Consider the following 14,558-nt stretch of genomic DNA (forward strand, 5'->3'; position numbering starts at 1 on the left):
GGAAGATGGGTGTAGTGTTCCGGAGCGGGAGGCAGCGGTCTAGCTGACCCACACCGCCGGAGCGCCCCCGCGCTGACGCATGACGTCAGGCGCGGGGGACGGTATAAAATAAAGAGGCGTGGCTACGGCAAACTAGTCGGAGCCACGCGTGAACAGCAACAAAGGCTCCTGTATTTATTTAGCGTTGCGTAGCTGCACTTAGTAGCGCCAGCCAGACGACCAACGCTACACTGGCAACGAGGGTCCAGTAGAGCCCACCTTGCACCCGCAACGGCGCCCTGCTTTTCTGCCTCATTTGCCTCAGGGGGAAAACGAAAGTAACAGTGATCAGTAGGGCCCAGAACCCGCCATGCTGAACAGTGCTCGCAAGGAGGCGCGGAAAGGAGACCACGGCAGAGCCCGAGGAGTTGAGACAGCGCCCCCGCACCATCAGAGCGGGTAAGAATAGCGCACCACGCCGCCACCCCAGGCCAAGAGTCAAGAAGACAGGCAGATTATACGCGGCACCGCCTAGGCCCGAAACTCAGGCCTGGAGAGAGCGCCCAGTATCAAGGGTGACTGGGCAAAGAGCCCACCGAAGGGACAATCGTCAGCCCCCGGGCCAGTACCAATTCATATAAAATACCATTGGAAGTGCAGCGCGACACGCGGTGTACGTGCCAAAATGGCGTCTATTCCCGCCCTCGAACCTTTTGTGGTTGAAGGAGCCCCATCATCCCTCGCCCCACGTCGGAGCGATTGGACCGACCGCCTCCAGATCTATTTCGAGGGTGCTGGGATGTCTAGAGAGAGGCGCAGAGCCCTACTACTGCACCTAGGGGGCAAGGACATACACCACATCTACAAAACGCTGACAGAGGCAACTCCAAAGACGTACCAAACACTACTCACAGCGCTGAGCGCCTATTTCGAACCAATGGCAAGCAAGGACCGTGAGCTGTTCATATTCCGCCAAGCGAAGCAGGAGGCCGACGAATCACTGGACGCTTTCCACGGCAGGCTGAAAGAATTAGCCAGCTCTTGCAGATTCCGAGATGAGCAAGAAGAGATCCGAGGGCAAATCATCCAGGGATGCTTCTCATCCAAACTCCGAGCTGCGATCCTACAGGAAGATGACAAACCCCTTGCAGACATACTCAAACTAGGCCGCTCCAAAGAATTGTCCCAAGCGAGAGCCTCCCACATGGAAACAGCCCTACACCGACCAATCAAGGCTGAGCAAGTCAACGTTGCTGTGAAAGTGAACGTGGTAAGACCCAAAGGGAGACAATCCGGTGGGAGAAAGCCGCCCAACAAAAAGAAGGAGTGTGGCTATTGTGGAGGCCAGCCTCACCGCATGCAGGACTGCCCGGCGAGAGGAAAGAAATGTAGTGCATGCGGGTGGATGAACCACTTTGCGGCAGTATATAGATCCACGAAAGCCAAGAAGGAGGCTGCACACGCGGTGAGAGAAGAAAGGGACAGCGAAGACATGGATGATGACGCCAAAGATTACCCCGTTCACTTCGTGTACACCATTGATCAGCCACAAAGGAAGAAACGCCGCCTTCCAAAGTGCCGCATCAAGATCCACCAGCAAGAGGTGAGGGCCACCATTGACACGGGGGCATCCATTGAGCTGATGGCCGCGAATGTGTACAACCAACTGCGTGCAAGGCCTCCTCTACAAGAAGCAAAAATCAGAGTATTTGCATATGGCCAGAAGACGCCCATTCCCCTGATCGGGTGCTTCAAAACAGAACTGCAACACCAAGAGGCAACGGTACCCACAACAGTCTACGTCACGAAAGAAGGCAGTGGCATGCTGCTGAGCGGACAGTCGGCCGAAGATCTCAAACTCATCTCTTTTACCATGGCAGTACTAGAAGAGGAATTAGACACCGTCATGGAGGAATTCGAGGATGTATTCAAAGGAATAGGGTGTCTGAAGGGGAAAGAAGTATCCCTCCACATTGACCCGTCGGTCCAACCAGTTGTACTGAGGCATCGGCTGATAGCGTTCCACCTGAGGAAGAAGGTAGAGGAGGAACTAGAAACACTGGAAAAGCAGGGGATCATAGAAAAGCTCAGCGGTCCCACCCCATGGGTATCTCCGATCGTGGTAGCCCGGAAGCCCAAGCAACCCGGACAGGTCCGCATCTGTGCGGATATGCGTCCACCGAATGCAGCAGTAAAAAGGGAGCGACACCTGACTCCCACAATCGACGACATCGTAGGAGAACTCAGTGGTGCGAAGTGGTTTTCCAAAGTAGACCTCTGGTCGGGGTATCACCAGCTACCGCTCCACCCTGACTCAAGGTACATAAGCACCTTCTCCACTCATGTAGGACTAAGGCGGTATCGGTGTCTCAACTTCGGGATATCAAGTGCAGCCGAAGTATTCCAGAACACTATTCGAGAGGTCCTCAGTGGACTCCCAGGAGTCCTGAACGTGAGCGATGACCTGCTCATCTACGCGTCATCCATCGAAGAACACCACAAGAGACTACGAGGAGTTCTCAAAAGAATCAAGGAATCTGGCTTAACCCTGCACAAAGAAAAGTGCCAGTTCCTGCAGAACAAAATCAGCTTCTTTGGGTATACGTTCTCGAGCCAAGGAGTGGCACCGGACCCCGATAAAGTAAAGGACGTCCAAGAAACCCCGGCCCCAACGAACGTCTCAGAGGCAAGAAGCTTCCTCGGCATGGTGAACTTCTGTGGGCGCTTTATCCCGGATCTCTCCAACCTCACCAAGCCACTCCGAGAGCTAACCAAGTCCGACACCACATGGCAGTGGGGCCCGGAACAGGAAAAGGCTTTCCGAGACACAAAAGCAGCCCTGTCCGCTGACACCACTCTCTCATACTTTGATCCCTCCAAACCCACCAATGTGGCCGTGGACGCCAGCCCCTTCGGCCTAGGAGCAGTGCTGACACAGCTTCAAAGAAATGGTGAATGGGTGCCCATCGCCTATGCCAGCCGCTCCCTGATGAACACGGAGCAGAGGTATTCACAAATAGAGAGAGAAGCCATAGCCATCCATTGGGCCTTTCACGTTTACGTGTACGGCCACTCCTTCATGGTGACCACGGACCACAAGCCCCTCATACCTTTATTCCAAGGCTCAGTATGCAAACCACCTCCGCGAATCGAAAAGTGGATACTCCAACTACAAGGATACGACTACCGAGTGGTGTACAAACCAGGGTCAACGAACCCCGCGGACTACTTATCAAGGCACCCCCGAGAGGCCACCCAGGAAGAGAGAGAGGAGGCAGAAGACACAGAGGAATATGTTCGGCTGGTAACAGAAAGATCCCGACCATTACCCATGAGCCTCGACTCTATCATCGAAGCGTCACGAAACAATGAATGTCTTCAACTGGTCGCCAATGCGGTCCAGTCAGGAAACTGGCGCCCCATACAAGACTCTCTGGGCAGAAGAACACCACAGGCCAAAGCGGCTCTGGAGTGCATCCAGCGAATCAAAGAAGAACTGTCCCTCGACAGCCAAGGATGCCTACTACGATGCCCCCGCTTAGTCATGCCGGCCAGCCTAACCCGTCAAGCGGCGAAACTTGCGCACAGAGGACACAAGGGCATGGTAAAGACCAAAAGCAGGCTGAGAGCCAAGGTGTGGTTTCCGGGGATGAACCTGATGGTAGAAGAAACTGTCCGAACATGCAACTGGTGTCAAGCAGCGAGGCAACCAGACCGCGGTCACCCAGTTCTGACCGAAGACAACCCTCAGAGGCCATGAGAATGCGTAAGCACAGATTTTTGGCACCTCCCCGACGGGCGATTCACACTAGTGATCATTGCCGATTTCACCAAGTACCCCGAAGTAGAAATCGTGGGGAGCCAAACGGCCACGGAGGTCATCCCCAAATTTGAGAAAACGATTGCTACTCATGGCATCTTTGATGTAGTCAAGACAGACAATGGACCGCCGTTCCATGGTCAAGAGTTTGCAGAATACCTAAAGAGCTGGGGCATCCACCATAGGAAAATTACCCCACGCTGGCCTCAAGCCAGCGGGGAAGTGGAGAGGTTTATGCGCACGCTCAATAAGACCATCCGCAGAGCCCTAGCAGATGGATCACCACTAGAGAAAGCCATTTACAGCTTCCTGAGGGAATATCGCATGACCCCACACGTCACAACGGAAGCGGCGCCAGGTGCGTCAACCATGGGCCGAACAGTGAAGGACACACTCCCGAATCACCCTACGTGGGTTCCCGAGTGAGCCTGCAGAGAGAAGACACTGGAGAATCACACTCGCTCCAACGACCAAGCCAGCAAAAGGCGAGGGGCCCGCGAATCCACCATCCAACCAAGTGACCGAGTCTACGTCAAAGATCGATACCCCCGGAGCAAGTTCCGGCTCCCATTTGAACACCAACCGTGGACTGTCACTCGCCGGACCGGCACCATGGTGACTGCTCAGAGAGGGTCCGAAACGGTCACCAGAGACATCTCATTCTTTAAGAAAGCACACCAGAGCACTTCCCAGAGTCCAGAGCAGCCCAGCCTGTGTTCGCAGCGACGAGAAGAATCAGAGACTGATCAGTGGGTCTCCGATGAGGAAGACCTGAGAGAACAAGACACTTCACAACTCCCCACCACCCCCGAAGGCGAGGCGTCAAGATTGCTTTCTCCGGCTGGGGGAAGCAGCACCCCATCCCCGGGGACACCAGGGGTGGCAATGCCCCGAGGAGGACAGTCCAGATACGAGCTGCGGAGAAATCCAGCACCCTCCTCCCAGCTCGCTGACTACCTGGTGGAGTGAGGCCCTCGACGAACACTGACAAACTGGTAACAGATCCATCGTTTACAATTTATTGTAATTTTGATAATTCACTGTTTTGATAAAGGTTAGAGGGAATGTAGTGTTCCGGAACGTGAGGCAGCGGTCTAGCTGACCCACGCCGCCGGAGCGCCCCCGCACTGACGCGTGACATTAGGCGCGGGGGAAGGTATAAAATAAAGAGGCGTGGCTACGGAGCCACGCGTGAACAGCAACAAAGGCTCCTGTATTTATTTAGTGTTGCGTGGCCGCACTTAGCAGCGCCAGCCAGACGACCAACGCTACAATGGGATGGAGACAGCTCTGACATGGCGGCTGTGGGCAGTGAACAAAGCCAGGAGCAGTGGAGGAGACGGGATGTGCTGCACTCACAGTGCTGCCGGTGTGACTCTGGCCTCTATCGTTGGCATCCTTGGAATCCCAGACTAAGGTGCAAATGCAAGAGAGGTAAGCGCAAATAAAGAAACAGCCATGCACATGTTTATACTTCTTTTGATTTATCTGAGAAAGGGGGAGTTGCAGGTTCTGGAGTTTGTTGAGGTTATGTCTGCCAGTAGCTTTTATTCTCGCTGCGCCATATGTTCAATAGGAAAGGACTCTATGACCCCTCTCCAGTGAAAAAGGCACAGAAGCAATATGTGTGCCGCTGTTGTTAAAAATGTTTTTTTTATATGAATGTAGAAGCATTCAGGTGTCCTCACCCTACCAACAATGCTACTAGTGAGTTTTTGTACACTATATATGTGGCCTACTTTCTCCTGATACCTTAAGCAGCATTATATTCTGTGTAATCAAACATAAGATGTGTTTGTGCAGAGCATACCATGAACGTACGTATTTTTAGGTGCACTTATATGTGGTATTGAAGAAAAGTGAGGCTTGGTAAAATAAAATATTTCCCTAGGATCACGCAGTTTTGTCAAGTGGGGAAGCCAGAATTGGTCAGAGGATTTTTGCTTTCAAGTTATGCACTTCAAACCTTGGGACTGCGTGTCTTCTTTGCTCATGCTGTGAAAGTTGGAAATAACTTTAACACCCACCACTTTCTAAAGTTACCCGCCGCCACTGTCTTTAAGTAATATTGTTGAGTTCATGTATCTGTTGACAGTCTGTTCAGTAACTCAGTACAGACTTCATAGTTCGATGAGTTATTTAGTAAATTGAAACCATCACATATCAAATGAGTCAGACTTAACTATAGATTAATTTTAAAGATTTGAATCATGCAGTGATAATTTGGCATCCCATGGAGGGGGTCAATTGGTTCAGTTCTTAATTCGTTCGGGTCATGTGCTGTCGGATTTGGCACACTGTTGGTATAATAAGTTGTAGAATACCTGTGGCAAGGCACTCTTGATCTCTTAGATCGCCTAAGTGTCTGCTGACCTTCTGTATCGGTTACACCACTAGGTTTTGTTTCTTCATTGATAGTTTGTGGTATGCGTTCGACTGACACTCTAGATCTTACTTTCTTTCTATTTTCCAGACATTCCTCTCTCCTTTTATGTATCCCACTTTTCACACTTCTTCCTTCACTCGTGTTGATCGTTTGTGCCTGTGGTGGCTCTGCAGCGTCCTCCCTTTCACATCTCAGATTGTCCTCCTCAGGATATGCTTCCACACAACTTGTCTAGAATTAAGGAACCTCTCCCTCTCCCGTTCACTCTGCTCGTAACCTGGGATTTCAGTTCGACGATTCCCTCTCATGCAAAACTCAGGTTAATAAAGTTACATCTGCCTGTTTCCTGAAGCTGCGCATGATCAAAAAGATACTTCCCTATCTCCCTCTGGACTCCCGCCGAACGGTTACCCATGCTCTCATTACGTCTCACCTGGACTATGCCAACAGCCTCTATGCTGGTGCCCCTCAATATCTGATCGACCGGCTTCAGATTGTCCAGAACGTGGCGGCCAGACTGATTGGAAACATCCCCTATCGTCAGTCAGTCACCGCCTATTGCAAGGAGCTTCACTGGCTTCCCGTTGCCAGCCGCATCCAGTTCAAGATCCTTACCCTTGCTTACCGAGCTGTCAATGACCTCGGACCCAATTACCTGAAAAAACGAGTTTCAATATCTCACTCCATCAGATCCCTGAGATCCAACGACCTCCGCCTTCTGATCTCTCCCCGTTTTAGACTCACCAGAATGGGCGGCAGAGGGTTCAGTGTTATCGCGGCCAAACTGTGGGACGCTCTGCCAATCGATCTTAGATTCTGCCCTTCTGAATCCATCTTTCGGGCTAGACTCAAAACTTGGCTATTTTCTGGACTTTGATATTCACATTGCTGACTTCCTCCCTGCTTTTTTCCCCCTGAGGTTCAGGTTCTAGCGCCGGGACACCCCCTCGGGGGTAGCTGCGCGCTCTACAAACTACATAAAAAAAAAATAATAAAAAAAAAAAAAACCTGGATAGATGAAGGACTCTGATGGATGACAGTCCTCCCTGGTCCTTCAGAACATACAGACACAGGAGGTCGCTGACCTGTTTCACACGTCAGCACATCGTCGAGTGGGCATCTTACTCTTTGGTTATAGGAGACATGTATCCAGTTAGGTAGTCCAGCCCATTTAACAGCAGTGTTGGTGATCAGGATCACCTGGTAGAGTCCTTTTCACCTTGGTTCCAAGCAAGATTTTTTAACATGCCTTTTTACTAGGTCTCAGTCACCAATTTGCAATCTGTAAATTCTTTATTGCTTGATTAATAAAAATCTTTGCAATTGTTCATAAAAAGTACTTGGTGAGCACCATTCAAAGTACATAAAAGCTAGATATAAAAATTAGACATTTTATACAATCATTTTATTATAAAAACTAAACATGGGCTGAAAATTTGTTCCGCTCGCGGAATTTGCAAATTTTCCGCGATTTCACGATCCGCGAATCTCGCGAAATCGCGGTAAAATCCGCGAATCAGCTGGGACCAATTTTCAGCCAAGCACTTACAGGGTTACAGCAGTAGGTGCAAAAGTTGAAGCTAATTTTTTGTAACCTTTTACAAAAGGGTTACAAAGAAATTAACTTCAACTTGGGCACCTGCTGCTGTAAGCCTGTAAGTGCTTCCTGCCGCCTCATTGCCTACTTGCAACTATTCTCTGACCCTGCTCTGACCCTTGAAGCAGGGTCAGAGAATAGTTACAAGTAAGCAATGAGGCGCCTGTCACGAAAATTTAAACTCAACAGGAAGCACTGACAGATATAAAAACAAGCATTTGCAATGCAATAGGTCTCGCATTAGGAAAGTTTGAGCTATTGGTCTTGTAAAAGACAATTTTTTTTATTTATGTGTTGGTTTTGAAAATAGCTAAATTAATAGCTTTGTCATTTACAATGCCAATAGTTATAACTTTCGCAAATGTGACACCTATAGCATTTGTAATGCAACATGTTTTGTATTTACGTGACTTAGATGTATTGACATTACAAATTACAATGGCTTTTAATTTTTTTAACCCCTTCCATGCTCATGACGAGCTCAGCTCGTCATGAGGTAGCCTGGAGCTGTGCTCATGACGAGCTGAGCTCGTCATGACACCAGCAAAATGGCAATTTCCAGCACAGGAGGGGAATTGCCTTAGCAGCCATAGTGTTAAACAATTAATACTTAAATGAAAGTGATTTTAATTTATAATGGCAATAGCTTAAACTTTTGTAAATAACTTTTGTGAAGATTATGTTCAGTGTATTTTATTGTGACGAAAATCCAAGAACAGAAGTGAAATATTAACATCTTTTTGTGACATTTGCAATAAAGCTTGAAACATTGAGAATTTGAATTTTAAAATATTTATACAGCGCACAACTACCAAGTGGTTTCTTGGCGCTAAGGATGCACACCCTAGGTCAGTGCTGGAAGTAGGTCGCTAGTGTGAAAAGGCTTGAGAAAACAGGAGAGTCTTGAGAGCTTTTCGAAACTCTAAATAGTGGGAGGAGGACCAAAGGGAGAAAAGAAGAGTGTTCCAGAATGCAGGGGCAAGGATGGAGAATTTAATTCCTCCCAATTTCTTCCTCCTAAAACGAGAAACAGAGAGAAGGAATTGGGAGGAGGAGCTCAGTTCTCTACAGGGGAGATAGGCCTTAATTTCTGAATTGATGAATGCGGGGGCTGTCCCTGCTCGGGCCTGAAATGTGATACAGCCCATCTTAAAGAGGGAACGTTCCCGAATGGGAAGCCAATGTAAGACTTTGAGTAACAGGGTAACGTGGTGAGATTTGGGGAGGTTATTGGCAAGTCGAGCGGCCTGGTTTTGGACCAGCTGAAGTCGCCGTAGGTCATAGGCAGGAACACCAGAGTATAAAGCATTGCCATAGTCGAGGAGGGAGATGACCATGGCTATCAGAATAAGTTTGAGAGCAGAAGGAGAAAAAAAGCGTGAGATTTTTCGGATGGTGCGAAGGATCAAAAAACAGGAGGAGACAACAGAACTAATCTGGGAGTGCAAGGTAAGCTGGTCATTCAATTTTTTTCCTAGGGTTTTTACTGAGGGAGAAGGGGAAGGAGGGGGACCCAGGGAAGAAGGCCAAAATGAGGGATTCCAGGGACTGGAGCAACCACCTGTAAGGGCTAGTTCGGTTTTGTCTGGATTTAGCTTCAGGTGGTTGCAGTTCATCCAGTCCCGGATAAAAATCATAACAGATTGAAAATTGTGAATGGAGTCTGGAGAGGGGGACAAATTAAAAATAAGCTGGAGGTCATCGGCGTAATTGTACACCGGGACCTCCATTTGCTGTAGTGCAAAAACGAGAGGAAAAATGTACAGGTTAAACAAAAGGGGGGACAGGAAGGAGCCCTGTGGTATGCCGCAGAGAACCTTGCGAGAGGGAGCAGAGAAGTCGGCCAAATGGACGGCCTGGGTACGGTCCCTCAGGAAGGAAGAGAGCCAGACCAGGGGTGATCCTCCGATGCCAGCCGCCTTGACACGGGTGAGCAGGATGGAATGGTCAACCGTGTCAAAGGCGGCGGATAAATCAAGAAGGACCCTCTCTGAGATTGTCCATGACGGAAAGGACTACTGACTCCGTGGAATGCCTGGGGCGAAAGCCTGCCTGACAAGGGGCCAGCCTGCCATTTTCCTCAACAAAAGCACTGAGCACTTTGATGACATAGCGCTCCAGTACTTTGCCTAAGAAGGGGAGGAGGGAAATGGGACGATTATTAGCCATGGAGGTGGGGTCTGCACCGGGTTTCTTAAGGATGGGGATTATGGTGGCAGATTTGTGAGGTTGTGGAACGATGCCCTGAGCAAGGGAACCATTAAGAAAAGTGAGAGGGGGCAAAGGGCAGGCCAAATCGATTTGTCTGAGGATTAGAGAGAACATATTTGAACCAGTTGTTGTTGAATGGTTGCGCAGATTGATGCTGGAGTGGCGCTGAGCGGTACTGTGGTGGTGCTGAGTGGTGCTGGGGTGATGCTGAGTGGTGCTGTGGTGGTGCTGAGTGATACTGGGATGGTGCTGAGTGATGCTGGGGTGGTGCTGAGTGGTGCTGTGGTGGTGCTGAGTGATGCTGTGGTGGTGCCGAGTGATGTTGTGGTGGTGCTGAGTGGTGCTGTGGTGGTGCTGAGTGATAATGTGGTGGTGCTGAGTGATGCTATGGTGGTGCTGAGTGGTGCTGTGGTGGTGCTAATTGGTGCTGTGGTGGTGCTGAGTGATGCTGTGGTGGTACTGAGTGATGCTGTGGTGGTGCTGAGTCCTGCTGTGGTGGTGCTGAGTGATAATGTGGTGGCGCTGAGTGATGATGTGGTGGCGCTGAGTGATGCTGTGGTGGCGCTGAGTGGTGCTGTGGTGGTGCTGAGAGGTGCTGTGGTGGTGCTGAGTGATGCTGTAGTGGTGCTGAGTGGTGCTGTGGTTGTGCTGAGTGATGCTGTGGTGGTGCTGAGTGATGGTGTGGTGGCACTGAATGGTGCTGTGGTGGCACTGAGTGGTGCTGTGGTGGCGCTGAGTGATGCTGTGGTGGTGCTGAGTGGTGCTGTGGTAGTGCTGAGTGATAATGTGGTGGTGCTGAGTGATGCTGGGGTAGCGCTGAGTGATGATATGGTGATGCAGAGGGCAGAAAGGCACAACAATCAGTCTAACAAAGGGCAAAAGGGAAGAAAAATAAGGGAAGAACGAGTCTAACAGAGGGCAGAAGGGCACAAAAAAACAGTCTAACAGGGGGCAGAAAGGCACAAAAACGAGTCTAACAGAGGGCAGAAGGGCATAAAAAGCGATTCTAACAGAGGGCTGAAGGGCACAAAAACAAGGGAATAACAGAGGGCAGAAGGGCACAAAAAACGAGTCTAACAGAGGGCAGAAGGGCACAAAAAACGAGTCTAACAGGGGGCAGAAGGGCAGAAAAACAAGGGAAAAACGAGTCTAACAGAGGGCAGAAGGGCAGAAAAACAAGGGAAAAACGAGTCTAACAGAGGGCAGAGGAGCACAAAAAACGAGTCTAACAGGGGGCAGAATGAATCCTGCCCTGCGTGTTTGTCCACGAAGATGCCACCTTTTTGTGCAATACCTCTACTCAACTGGAGTACTTTCTACTGTCTAATCAGTAAGTGCTCCCTCGTTGGCTAAATGTATAGGGGATGCACCAGTTATTGTGCGCTGCAGCTCCGCCACCTATTGTGCGCCGCATTTACAATGCGGCGCACCATGTGGCAAAATCGGCACAGATGTGTCACGCATCTGTGCCATAAAAGCAGCGCATTGCTGGAGCTGCGTGGCAAGCACGACGCAGCTCCAGCAATGCTCTGGGGGCCCCTATCTCCCCAATGCTGCATCAAGCCTTGGGCCTGCTTCAAGCAGGCGCAGGGTTCTGACGCAGCATTGGCATAAAAGTGACTGAGTGAAATCTTTTAGATTTCACTCAGCCACTTTTAGGAGGCGTTCCTGCGCAGGAACGCCCTTCCCTGCACCGGAACGCCTCCTGATGGCGCAGGGCTTCATACGTGACGCATCTCTCAGATGCGTCATGTTGTTAATACCCAGCACCATGGCGCATCTTTTGTGCTGCGGCTGCGTCACAAAAGTGACGCAACTGCGGCGCAAAAGAGGCGCAAGCGGCTTGTAAATCTACCCCATAGTGCTTTTACTACACTGTAGCTACGTAAAGGGCCAGAAGATGTGTCTCCAGTGACCATGTGTGCCTGTGCCTGTGTTACAGGCACACATGGTCACTGGAGACACATCTTCTGGCCCTTTACGCAGCTGCAGTGTAGTAAAAGCACTATACATTTACCCAATGAGGGAGCACCTACTGGATTAGCCATTAGAAAGTACTCCAGGGCAAATCGCAAAAAAATCCGCGATTTCGCAGGAAAATTCGCAAATTCCCGGACTTTTTTGCGATTTCGCAGGGAAATCCGCGAATTTGCGGAACCCAATTTCGCAAATTTCGCCCATGCTTAATAAAAAAATTTCTTAATTTGCAATATTAATAAATATGAAATAGAATCAGTGTGTGCAAAACTGCATCTTGTGCTGTCCTTAAGTGAGGAAAAGTTAAAAACCCAATGAAACCTGTGAGGCACTGTCCGTGAGTAGCTTTTGTAGTTGCAGTAGCTGGAAAGTAAAAAACTCAGACAAGCACTCGCTCGTGAAAAGTTCTTTACTTGTCGGAGTTTTTCCCTGGTCATGGTTTTCCCAATTCATGGAGTAACGCCTGGGTTTAGTGCAATGTTTACTGACTTCATGAAGTGAACCAGTCTGCAGGCTAGTTAAATGTCCTCCCCGTTAAAGCAGGCCAGCGTTGCCTGTCGGCGGGTTCGCAGGCGATTTTGGTTCCACAGCTGTGTTAGATATCTCCTTCGTTCGATATCTAGGGCTTTACAGCTGCATAGCAAATGCAATACGTCCTCCTTAGTATCCTTGCCGAGTCTGCACTTTATGTTTGAATCCGAGCGTTTCCATGGGGGTAGGTGTTCTTTTGATGGTATTACCGACCAGGACGTGCCAGTGGCCAATCATAATGCCGAGCCTATCAGCCTATTTAGGTATGACAAAAGAATCTTACTTAAATTAATGCAATAGCACTGTGGCTTCCTTCATACCATCCCCTCTGACCTTACAACCCGCACCTTCCCGTGCATGCCCTGTAAATCTGACCAGACAGAAAGCACTTCTATGAGTCATTGCCCTCTTCGAAGGAGCACTGAACGGGCCCCTACCTCCTGTAGAAACATCACCATCAAAGCGGGCCTTATTAATTGCCGCTCTCTTGTGAAACACTTGTTGGATATAGCTCAATCCCTCTCAGATAATAATTGGGATATTCTCTTTCTCACGGACACATTAATAGGAGATGAAACTAACCCTGCCTTGGCCCTTGCCATCCCCCCCTGAGTATCACATTCTCTGCGCAAACAGAAAAAGCCCCAACCGCGGCGGAGGGATCGCCATTATCTTTAGATCATTATGGACCATCTCTTCTTTTTCTTATAATCAAATAGAATCCATAGAAGCACTTCCTTTTTGTATCCATCTAGCAGCCAACACCACTTTCACAGGTTTATTAGTATACCGCCCCCCTAAATCAAAGGTTACTCTCCTTCCGGACTTTCTGGACTATGTCCTCCAGGCCAGCGCTCACTATGCCAATTTAACTCTACTCGGAGATCTCGATCTCCATGTGGAGGACACCTCCGACCCCATAAGTTCTAATTTCCTTACTACACTTTCAGATGGCGGACTAACCCCTATGATTTTCTGTCCTACCCATAAAGCGGGTCATACTCTTGACCTCATATGCTTCAACCTTACAGATCTTACAACTGGTGTCCCCTATCCTGTGATCTGGTCCGACCACTTCTTTATCCCATTCTCCATTACTTTCTCCCATCTAGTCAGACCACAAGTAGCAGTGAAAACCTCTGGTCGTTATTGGAGCAAGATCTCTCCAGATAACTTAAGAGTGGAATTGACCGCTACCACCCCCCGGGATGCTATCGACTTAGATTCCAGGTTGGATAACTTCAAAGACTGGATCTTGTCTGCTATGGATTCTTTTGTCCTTTCAGGCCTATCAAAACATTCCGATCTGCCCCTTCTGCACCCTGATATTCTGATGAACTACGAAACTGTAAGTCAACCTGTAAACGCCTGGAGAGATGTTGGAGACACTCTTACTCTCCAGACAGTAAACAGAAATATAAATTAGCTCTCAAACACTATAGGAAAATGATTATTGACCATCTTTTTTGATTTTGAAGAGATATCTCTCGATCATTCTTTGGCAGAACTAGCACAATGTAGATCCGGCTCGCCAATTGACCCCTGGACGGTTAAACAATATAAAGCCTTGGCCCCAATCCTCAATCCAGTTCTGAACAGTTTCTGGAACGAATCATTAAGCACTGGTATTTTTCCAGACTCGTGGAAACAAGCACGTATTGTCCCCATCTTGAAAAAGGCAAACGCTGACCCTAATGAGCCAGCCAACTATAGGCCTATTTCCTTGCTGCCTGCACCAGCCAAGGTACTGGAAAAACTAGCACAACAGCAGCTGGCAAATTTCTTGGAAACTCATGGGTCATTTCACAACTCCCAGCATGGCTTCAGACGAGGATATAGTACGGAATCGGCATTAATTGAGATGGCTGACGCGGTTCGATGGAAACTTGACGCAGGTTCGAGGGCGGTGTTGGTGCTGCTAGATTTATCAGCAGCATTCGACACCGTCTCTCATCCTGTCCTCCACAACCGCCTACACTCTAAAGGCATTCAAGGCCATGCCCTGAAATGGGTATCCTCTTTTTTATCCAACCGTTCACAGACTGTGTACACCTCCC

This window comes from Lissotriton vulgaris, chromosome 8 (genome assembly GCF_964263255.1).
Source record: "Lissotriton vulgaris chromosome 8, aLisVul1.2, whole genome shotgun sequence".
NCBI lineage: Eukaryota > Metazoa > Chordata > Amphibia > Caudata > Salamandridae > Lissotriton > Lissotriton vulgaris.